Source organism: Gastrolobium bilobum, unplaced genomic scaffold (genome assembly GCF_033153095.1).
Source record: "Gastrolobium bilobum isolate Gb01-03AN ecotype WA unplaced genomic scaffold, APGP_CSIRO_Gbil_v1 utg24242, whole genome shotgun sequence".
NCBI lineage: Eukaryota > Viridiplantae > Streptophyta > Magnoliopsida > Fabales > Fabaceae > Gastrolobium > Gastrolobium bilobum.
This window is the reverse complement of record NW_026900138.1, coordinates 112,808-122,095: the sequence shown is the minus strand read 5'-3', so window position 1 is coordinate 122,095 and position 9,288 is coordinate 112,808. Positions and strand designations below refer to the sequence as shown.

General features: G+C 34.8%; 1 non-coding gene across 1 annotated transcript; it reads right to left on the bottom strand.

The window, feature by feature from the left end:
• Window positions 1-354: 354 nt before the first annotated feature.
• On the bottom strand, window positions 355-445 carry LOC133295482 (small nucleolar RNA U30). The gene has a single exon (XR_009749349.1). It is a non-coding gene; the product is annotated as a small nucleolar RNA U30 (small nucleolar RNA).
• Window positions 446-9,288: the final 8,843 nt, after the last annotated feature.

The window sequence follows — 9,288 nt, the reverse complement described above, 5'->3', positions numbered from 1 at the left end:
TTCAACAACCGAGCACTGTTTTTTTTTTTTTTTTTTTTGATAACAGAGCACTGTTTTTTCGAAGAAGAAGGTTTAGAAGAAAAAAAAATTAGTTTACACTTAATTTTTTTTTTTTACAGCATCAATATCAAATCAATTGACTCTCACTCGTGTGATTTTGTAATCGTTATTTAATTAATATAACTTCTCTCAAAAAAGAAATCTAAAAATGAGTTGAAATGTTTTCATCACAAATTTAATTTTTTTTTTTTTTACCTTTTCTGGTTTCTTAATTCACTCGCAAACAAAGGTCAAGAATTTAGTGATGAAAATTGACAAATAATCTTAAAAACGTTGGAAAGAGAGAAAGAGGGTGCTCAGAAAGAATAATGAATGGATGAGAATGTTATCCTCATGAAGGTTAAACATCAGATTAACGAGATTATTTCTTCTCATCATCATAGCACCGTCTCCCTCGTTTATAATTTCAATTCAACAACGAAAATGAACAAAACATATATACAGTGAAAGAAAGAGCGAAAGAAAAACAAACATTAATGGATACTATGCTTCGTCTCTGCGAGGCGACGCCGTTGCTAGGGTTTTGAAAATTTCACTTACTTGGCTTTTCATACTTCCAAATTTATAGAAACACCCATCACCTGAACGTCCTGCCGTTTTGGCTTTTTACTAGCCTTAGCCACTAAACCCCTTATGAAGTCGTCTCAGTGGAAAACACGTCGTTTAAACTGTGAGCTTTTAAAACGATGTCGTGGTCAAGTTTAAGGGTTTTATAAGAGTTATGTTGTAGGAAAAGTGATTGTGTAATGTTATAGAGATTCGTTTTGCGTGCCGTAGTTTTTTTTTTCTTTTTCTTCAAGAAGTGTGGGCCCTACAAAATGTTGTGTGTATAGGAAAGTTTGTTGTGTCATGTTAAATGACAAATGCAAACCCTAAGTTTATATACTATTTTATAAAACATTATATATATATATATATATATATATATATATATATATATATATATATATATATATATATATATATAGGGTTCCTCATTTCTGCTGTCACTGCTGATGGAAAAACTTGCAGCAAATATATTATAGTAGGATATGGAGCCGGATCCTGAAATTAACAAAAAAAAAAAAAAAAAACAGGATATGGAACCTGATCCTGGTGGAAGTAAGTGTTGCTGCCAATTTTCTGGTCTGCAGCAACTGAAGAGCTATTAAAGCGATATATATAAGTTGAGAAGTTGATAAGAATAAAGATTCATTAGGAAGTTCTGAATCTTTTGTGAAAGTTATATTTTTATTATGACAATCAATGACCACACAATTAACAGACAACCAATTCATACCAAGAATTACATCTATATCAATCATAGGCAAACAAACTAAATCTACCCCAAACTGTTTCCCTTCGAGTTGAAAAGGACAATTTCTACAGACTCGAGATGTGGGTATCTTTTCTCCAGTAGGAAGAAAGATTTCAAGATAAGAAGATAAAATAGAAATTGGTAATTTTAACTTTTGAGCAGAAGATAGGGATATGAAAGAATGAGAAGCCCCAGAATCAAAGAGTACAGTTATAAGAGAATCTTGTATTAAGCCCGTACCTTGAACCAAGTTTGAAGCTTGAGCTGCTTCCTGACCACTTAGGGTGAAAACTCTTGCTCTTGTTGTAGGTTGGTTTGATGAATTCTGACCTTGATTTTGTGGATAATTCCTCAACATATGTCCAGGCTTTCCACATTTAAAGCACACTCCTCTTCTTGCCAAGCATTCTCTAGCATGATTTTTCTTGCATTTTGGACATACCTGAATCTGGGAATTCATTCGACCCGCATTTTTCCACGCAGGCTTCTTATGATGACCACACATGTAACACAAAGGAATGGGTTGATCAGACCCACACTAAGGAATCACATATGCAATAATCGATAAGAGTTTACATACAACTATACAGCACTTAACACACTCATACAAAATTAGAGTTCCCTAGCAAAACAGCTCTGATACCATAAAATGTAACAGCTCGTTGTACACCGGTATTGTTAACATTAATTGTGATATTAAGCGCAGTTACAATCATAGCAGTTCATTTATAAAAATGCGAGTAAACTTTTTCCGTTTATTACGCGAGCATTTAAAATAATAAAAAGCGTAATAATAAAAGCTGTGACCGTAACTGTAAAATCTTTGCGGAATAATTATTTTAAATAATTTTATAACATATTTTTACATCTCTCAAGTCACTAAGGGGTTCCCATAAACTCACTTAGCTAAAATCTCACTTTTACGTTTTCTACCTATCCGAACATGGTTCGGTCTTTAATTTTCTGCGGACAAACTGCATACGACAAGTCTCCCATCTTTTAGTATGTTATTCTAGACTTAATTACCTTTTTAGGAAGCTATCACACAAGTCATAAAGTTCTCGTTTGCTCCGGATATCGCCGTTTGAATTTGGACAAGCAAATCTGCCAGCCAACCCCAAAATAGCTCCAAACATCCTTCACTCAATCAATTATTCTGGAAAATGATCTCAAACAATTGCTCTCAAATTTTTATACAACACACTAGACACCTCAAGCTTCAATTTGACATATCATACACCTAATTTTACAATGAAACGAAGCGGTAATAATTTTCCCAAACTCGGTCCAGAACTGCCACATGTGCAGTGGCAACATGGGCAGTCCGTTCTCTCTGCCTTCTACAGGACTACTCCCAACCCATAATTTCCTCAAAATTTGATACGAGATAGAGGACACCTAAAGCTTCAAAACAGCGTATGACACGTCCCTATTGGACCTCTGTGGAGGGAGATATGCTCTTCCAAAGTTCACCTAAATTCTGTCAATTTCTAGAAAATTCGCCAGAGTTTCCTTTGTTTTTCCAATAAATCCCCAATTTGCAAAAGTGTTCTCACATCCTCAAATTGTACCTAATAATCATTGGGTGGCACACACAAGGACCAGCAATGCCTTGAGACTCTTACAACCCATCACAGTTTATATTAAGTTACTCGATTTCCATCACTTTACTTATATTTTCAAACTTAACATATTTCAATCACCATAATCCATTTGCATGCATTATTTACATCATAAAACATAACTCAATCCTAGAATAGGCCAATTGCCCTTTCATCATATTATATACTTCCATATTACTTCAAGTCTTCATGTACAATTTACAAATCTTCCAAATGACATATTACAATTACAATCTTCCTTCAAATATATATAAAGTACATACTCCAAATTAAATATGATAATCAAGACTAAACTTAGGCAAAATACATCATGAACAAAATGATACTCATAATCCTAATCACATGCATTGTTCATGAGCTAAGTCTAGCCTAGGCCCAATGGTCAACAAAATACAAAATATGCAATCCTATGTCCAAATCATCCTACGGGCTTCTTGCCCGCCGCTCCAACTCCACTGCTACCTCCTGAAATAAAGCCCCCAAAGCGGGGTGAGATATACGAATATATCTCAGTAACCCCAAGGTTCTGGAGAATACTCTACTCAATGGTTCACTTTGATGTATATAAATAATACAACATAACATCTGAAAATGGGATAAAACAAGGGATTTAGTGAAGTAGGGGAGCATAGGGATACAAAATACGATGAAGATGGATTGGTCAATGCAAAAACCACGCAACGTCCAGCCTATTGGCTCGGCATATAAGCCTACGGGTTTCAAACCAAAGAGTGTTCCCAGAACATCAAACCAAGGCACCCTCCATCCATATCCACCCGAGACTTCCTAGTGTGCTCCTATCCGGATCACACACCACGACCCCAGGTCAACTGGAACTCCCTCACGGAGACCTATCCAGTGGAAGTTCGTAACGCCCGAAGGTAAACAATCTACTGGCCAGAGACACGGTACATCCTATGTACCAACACACATACAATATGCATGATCATGTTATCCTATATTATTTACATACACTTCCTACCATTACCCTTAACGGGCATGGTGGAACACACAAGGGGATCAAGCCCCAATACCAAGAGGTTACCTGAATAATCTCCTTCACTTGATCGCTCCAATTCACAGTATCACCGAGCTTGGTTCACAAGAAATGCCTACACATAGGCTATTTCCATTTCAATATCAACCAACCAAAATATATGCAAGTTCATCAATTATACATGCATAGGTTCAAGACCATTTACCACAATCCCTTTGGTCTGGGACCAAAGGCAACCCCCAAGCTCACGGTTCCGAGTTCAATTCCGTAGGAGGCAACCTTCAATGATCACACAAGTATTATCAATACAAGGTGCAATCAACAAGATTATAAAGCACCAAAATTCCCCCTCACTAGCTAGGTTCGGTCAACATAGGCCATTTTTACAAAACATTTTTCTAAATTTTATTTTAATTTTTCTTTAGCATCCTAAGGCTACCACAACACCCTTTCAAGTCTTATTTTCCATCCTACACCATCACAACACTATTTTTCCAATTATTACGTTCTAGGCTCAAATGCACATCACACACACTCCAAGTATTTTTCCTTTAATTTTCCATGCATCACTCATCACACAACTAATTCAAATACCATTTAAACATCACAACACATCAATTACATAATTTTGCATCATCCAACCCCAAATGCCCTCATTTGGCCGAAACCATCAAGATCACAAACCAAAAGGTATTCAATCCAATTTAATACTTCCATACACCTTACAATCCTATATTTAAATCATACAAACATTCCACAACTCAATTACACAATCATCCCACATAGTCATTTCATAAAGTCATGACATTTCAACACAAAATTTCCTAAGTTATCATCCAATTTTCTCAATAATTTTTATGACATCAATCACTCTAAAACATCATTCTAAGCCACAATTGTCTAATACACAATTTTAATTTGAGCTCTCTAACTACATCAATCACACAACACATGCTCTAGGTTTTGAAATTTAGAATTCATGAATCAATCATTCAAAAGCATCAAAACTTACTCACAAGCTTGGCTTAAGACTCCTCCATAACATACTAAAGCATTGGAGGATTTAAACCACTCCAAGAACACAAATCTCTTCACTTTTTCGTGGATGAAAATGGCATTTTCCTCCCAATGTAGTGAGTTTCAAGGCTTGTGGATGGTACGGTTGAGTCCGGATGGCCGTTTACTTGAAGTTTGATGACAAACTTTGTTGATTTTGATGGAGAAATGACTAAGAAACAAGCAACCCAAGTTTTTGCTCCATTTCCTTCCATGGCTGCGGGTTTGGCTGAATGTGGAGGGAGGAAGATGATGTTTTTTGATTTTGCACATGTGTGCATTGACTCACTTAAGTGAGGTGGGTCCCACTCGCCACCTCGCGCAATTCAAATTAATTCAAATCTTTCGCTTAAACCACTAAACGTTCATTAATTTCATAACCTATTTAGAAACTCTAATTTTTAACATTAACCATTGTCCTTTAATTACCCTTGATCAGATGAATCCTGAGTTTTCCGGTCGTTCAGAGAAACTGCAGTTTTAAGCTGTTACGCGCGCCGTAGGCACGCTTGCCCAAACTTACTAATTTCCGTCAATTTTTATCAGAAATCATATTTCCTAGTCCTATACACCATTTATAACTTGTATTCAAAACCTAGAGCTCAAAACTCAATCGGCATGCTTTACGGTGCAACTGTACCGCAATATTTTTACCTGGTAAAAACACTATTCACTGAATTTTTTGAAACTTGCCTAACCACTCAATTTTTCGTTCTGAATCCATTTCCAGGATTATTTTTATCATTTGAGACCTCCTAGTCAATTTTTACCTTCCTAGGGTTGCGTGTTTGGCTAATTACCATTTTACCATTCCTTTGTATTTTGACCTGATTTCAAGATTTTCACTAATCCTTCCCTTTAATCCATGTTTAATATATTAATGTATAATTTAGAAATGCGAGGTGTTATACATCCTCAGCCTCCTTCATACTTGCTTCAATGTCTCTGCACCTGTTTATTAATGATGAAAAATTTTCGATTTAGTGTCCTATTATCATACTTTTTAATTCAGGTTTTAGTCCATATTCAAATTTAGTTGTCAGCCATTCCCAATTAGGTTGATTCTGTATATAATTAGAATATCTGGATAATTCCTCAAATTTTGCCACATATTCTCCAACAGTCATGTTTCCTTGTTTTAGTTCAAGGAACTCTATGTCTTTTCTGTTTCTTATACTTTGAGGAAAGTATTCTTCCAAAAAAACATCTTTAAAGATTGTCCAAGTAATTTATGTTCCTTGGCTTTGGAAATATCTTTTGGTATTTGTCCACCAATGCTCTGCTTCTCCAATCAATAAGTATGTGGCAAAGTTTACACGATGAGTATTAGGACAATCCATTACCAGGAATATTCTCTCAAGTTCTTTCACCCATTCCATGGCTGCCTCAGGATTATAATCTCCACGAAAAGTGGAAGGTTTATGCTTATGAAATTCAGTGAGTCCTTTATAATCAGAATTAAGTCCTCCCTGAGTATTTTCATTTCTAGGTCCACTTTCACTTTCAGAATTATGGGTGTGATTTCTGGTTGCACGATCCTCCCTCAGCTCCTGAATAATTTGCTGATTAGTTATAGTTTGTTCTCTAAGAGCTTCTGTCACTCGGGTAAACACGTCTGTTACTGGGTTAACTTCTGGTTTAGAAGTTGAAGAAGATATTTGCCTTATATCTGCCATAGACCTACATCTATTGTTTTATGACAGTGAGTTGATCAGGCTCATTAAAATAATTCAAAGTATGCATGATCTTTGACAAAATACCCAACAACTATAATAGTTTATGTCCTTTATTTACCTGAACCGCGCTCTGATACCATAAAATGTAACATCCCTTAATATTAACTTTTATAAGGAATATTACATGATTTCTTTTTATTTTACTATTGATGATAAGAACAATGAAAAAGAACTATATAAACATCTACCAACGTCACTTTATACATATCATTGAGTCAGGTACATACGAAAATTATTTTACATTGGTCCTACAGTCTACTAAATATTATATCACTTCAGTTTATATTCTACATACTGGCATCACATAATTATACAATACAAAAGTCTTATCCTAATCTAGTCTATAGGTGTAGGTCTCCACACTTTCAGTATAGAATATTGCAGCAGCTCCTTGATTTCCTACTACAATATAAAACTCCATGCGATCCTCATAAGAGTAAACATTGATACTCCATCCTTCACTTGACAAGCTTAGGCTAGAAATTATGATTTTCTAGAAAGGTTAGCAACACAAATAAAACATGAGAAAATTTCTCAGTAATATTGAGGTTCTTTTTTTTTTAACTATAACCATTTCCAGTTGTAGTAACAGAAAATATCACTCTCTCAATTAATAGAAAAGTGACAACAATAGAATAATAATACACACTACATTGTATAATATTTAACTGAAGCTATTTAAATACCCAAATTTTTGTGGGTCTCCTGCATGTGAAAAGTTCTGTATGACGGAGCTCAAACCATGATAAGACGTCCCTTACCCTTTAACTATCTGATCCCAAAACTTTATGGGTCAGTTCACAGCAGTATCTTACAGTTAAAATTACACATTCTTTTAATATTTATTTGGTACCAAATAACTTATCAACCAGTAATCAACTATAAAAAAAAGATCTTAGGACTAATAAATAATAAAGCTAATGATATGTATAAAATCAAGTAGAAAAGAAAATTAAGAAAAAAATTTGGCAGAATAACAATACCATTTAAAATTTTCAAAAGAATAGCGAAAAGAAGAGAAAAAGAGAGAAAGTTTTTATCTCTCAATATTACCTTTTTTTCCTTTTTTTCCCCTTCTCTTGGCCTCTTTTTTTTTTCCCGCTACTGTGTCTCCCTTACTGCCTCTTTTTCCCCTCGGATACTCTATTTTTATCCTTCTTCATTCAACAACCCCACTTTCATATATATATATATATATATATATATATATATATATATATATATATAGGCAATCATATTGACTCCTTTTTGACTTGGCCTATCATTACATGTATTTAGATTCTAATCAAACTAAATAAATTTTCTTTCAAATCTAACTATCTTTTAACAAAAACAATCATTACATATTAAGAGAATCTTATCAATCCTTATCTCATCTTCAACGTTGCCTCTTTCTAGATGATTGCATTATTTCTTATTGTTATTGTAACATCCCGTTGTACACCGGTATTGTTAACATTAATTATGATATTAAGCGCAGTTACAATCACAGTAGTTCATTTATAAAAATGCGAGTAAACTTTTTCCGTTTATTACGCGAGCATTTAAAACGATAAAAAGCGTAATAAATAAAAGTCGTGACCGTAACTGTAAAATCTTTGCGGAATAATTATTTAAACTACTTTTATAACATATATTACATCTCTCAAGTCACTAAGGGGTTTCCATAAACCCACTTAGCTAAAATCTCAACTTTACGTTTTCTACCTATCCGAACATGGTTCGGTCTTTAATTTTCTGCGGACAAACCGCATTCTACAAGCCTCCCATATTTTAGTGTGTTATTCTAGACTTAATTACCTTTCTAGGAAGCTATCACACGAGTCCTAAAGTTCTCGTTTGCTCCGGATATCGCTGTTTGAAGTTGGACAAGCAAATCTACCAGCCAACCCCAAAACAGCTCCAAACATCCTTCACTCAATCAATTATTCTGGAAAATATACTCAACCAATTTCTCTCAAAGTTTTATACAACAAACTAGACACCTCAATCTTCAATTTTACATATCATACATCTATTTTGACCAAGATACGAAGCGGGAATAATTTCCCAAACTCGGTCCAGATCAGCCCCATGTGAAGGGACAAACAGGGCAGTCTGTGTTCACAGTCTTCTATAGGCCCAACCCAGAAAATCCCAAATTTTACCACAATGTAGAGGACATCTCAAGCTTCAAAAAGGCGTATGGAAAGTCCCTATCGGACCTCTGTGGAGGGAGATATGCTCTCCCAAAGTTCGCCTAAATTCTGCCAATTTCTAGAAAATTCGCCAGAGTTTCTTTTGTTTTTCCAATAATCCCCTAGTTTGCAAAAGTATTCTATGACCTCAATTTGTACCTAATAATCATTGGGTGGTACACACAAGGACCATCAATGCCTTGGGGCTCTTACAACCCATCACAGTTTATATCAATTTACTTAATTAATATCACATTGCTTACTTTATTAACACTTAACATATTTCAATCCTCAAGATCCATTTGCATGCATTTTCTAAACATACACATAATCATAATCCTAA